Below are 2,537 nucleotides of genomic sequence, written 5' to 3'. Positions count from 1 at the left end.
ATCTATCTATCTCTATCTCTCTCACGGTCACTCTCACTATCTCTCTTTCTCTCTCCCTCCTTCTCTCTCTCTCCCTCTCTCTCTCCCTTCTATCTATCTATTTCTATCTCTCTCGCTGTCACTCTCACTATCTCTCTTTCTCTCTCCCTCCTTCTCTCTCTCCCTCTCTCTCTCTTCTTTCTATCTATCTCTATCTCTCTCACTGTTACTCTCACTATCTCTCTTTCTCTCTCCCTCCCTCTCTCCCCTCCTCTCTCTCTCTTCTATCTATCTATCTCTCTCTCTCACGGTCACTCTCACTATCTCTCTTTCTCTCTCCCTCCTTCCCTCTCTCCCTCTCTCTCTCCCTTCTATCTATTTCTATCTCTCTCACTGTCACTCTCACTATCTCTCTTTCTCTCTCCCTCCCTCTCTCTTTTCTATCTATCTATCTCTATCTCTCTCACTGTCACTCTCACTATCTCTCTTTCTCTCTCCCTCTCTCTCTCCTATCTATCTATCTATCTGTCACTCTCACTATCTCTCTTTCCCTCTCCCTCCCTCTCTCTCCCACCTCTCCCTCCCTTCCTCTCCCCCTCTCTCTCCCACTGTTTCTCACTATCTCTCTTTCTCTCTCCCTCTTTCTCTTTCTCCCCCTCTTTCTATCTCTCCCTCCCTCTCTCTCACACACTATCACTCTCACTGTCACTTTCACTCTCTCTCTCTCCCTCCATCTCTCTCTCCCCCCATCTCTTTCTCACTATCTCTCTACCTCTCTCCCTCCCGCTCTTCTCTCCCCTTCTCTGTCTCTCTATCGCTGCCTCCCTTCCTCCCTCTCTCTTTATCTCTCCCTCCCTCCCTCTCTCTCTCTTTATCTCTGCCTCCCTTCCTCTCCCTCTCTTTATCTCTGCCTCCTTCCGTCTCTCTCTCCCTCTCCCTCCCTCCCTCCCTCCTTTTCTATCTATCCCTCTCTCTCTCTCTCAATCCCTCTCTCCTTCTCTCAATCTCTCTCTCTTGCTCACGCTGTCTCTCTCCCTCTCTCTCTCTCTTACTCTCTCACTCTCACTATCTCTCTCTATCCCTTTCTATCTCACACTCTCACTTTCCCTCTCAATCTCATTCTCACTCTCACTATCTCTCTCCTTCTCTCACTCACTCGCTCACTCTCAGAATTTTCCTTTTCACATCGCAGAAATGATTGTAAATTTGGACGTTTTATATAACATTTAAATAGAATCATAGAAAAATGTTTAACAACAAAAAGATTAAATATTATTCTACTATCATCTGATGTCCCCTGGACATCCTGTTTATCATGAAATAGATTAATTAGTTTGAAATCAACTTGTTTTAATTATTGGCTTCCACCACTGCACACTAGATTCAAAAAAACAAGTTCAAGGCAATGACTAACATTGAAAAAATATGGGATGGATTTTATTTAGTAAATAGTAATGATTTGTTGATTCTATATAAAATGATAGTATTCCCTTTAATGAGGAGTCCTCTTTCCAAATCTAACACTCCCAATAGATTTCTTGCTTAACTTAAGCTAGGGTTAAAGAAGATGCTTCCGCATTGTCTAAGTGAATTTTGGTGTTCCTATTTCAACCTGATATGACTATTAAGTTGCCTAACGTCAGGCAAGTGTGGTTTCCTGCAGTGCAGTATTATTTCATCAATGAATGTATTATATAATTTTCATAAGTTTCAAGGAAATTATCAATTAAGCAGTGAATCCACACATGGATGATCTCCATGGATGCATAAATCAATATATCTAAATCAATTAGAAATGGCCATTATTTTCGAACGAATAGACATGATCATTCAAAAGAAATCCCATACTTATGCCATTGGTGGTATTGAGGATGAGGGTATAAAAATGGGTTAAGACCCAAAAGTAATTGATACATCTTACTCTTGTTGAAATATTTTTTTAAGTGCAATAACACTTTAATTAGTCATATTTTTTAATATGAATTTCAGTTGCACTTTTGTAATGTTGAGGACTTATTTTTTCAGCAAATTTGTGTAATTTTCTATTTCTTTTCTTAAGTATAGTCCAACACAGCTCTTCTCAAGATCAACTCCATGATACACGCAAATAAGTACACATCAAATCCAAACTGACCCGTATTTCAAGGTGTGTCTGTCAGGCAACTTAAACTAGGAAATTTAGTCAATTTCACTTTTATAGTTTGGCATAATGATTAACTTAAGCATCAAATAACTGATGTTCCTTAGCTGGTGCATCTCTTATCTTATTATTGAAAAGATTTTGAGCTCTAGAGATCAAGAACAAGAATGGGGATCAAGGAGGAGGAGAGAGAGAACATAATAGGGGAGAGAGAGAGGGAAAGAGAAGAGAGACACCAGAAATTGGTTAAGATCATTGTTATTCAACTCTTGTCTCATTAACATTGGTTTGTATTTATAGTACAGTATAGTAGTGTAAAGCCTGGAAAGTTTCTGTTTTAATATTAGGCGTTCAGACTTATTATAACAGCTATATTGGAATAAATCCTGTCCGTTGAAGTGTTTCCAATCTAGGGCTT

Source organism: Wolffia australiana, chromosome 9 (assembly GCF_029677425.1).
Source record: "Wolffia australiana isolate 7733 chromosome 9, ASM2967742v1".
In the NCBI taxonomy this organism is placed as follows: Eukaryota; Viridiplantae; Streptophyta; class Magnoliopsida; order Alismatales; family Araceae; genus Wolffia; species Wolffia australiana.
This window is presented reverse-complemented; position numbering follows the sequence as displayed.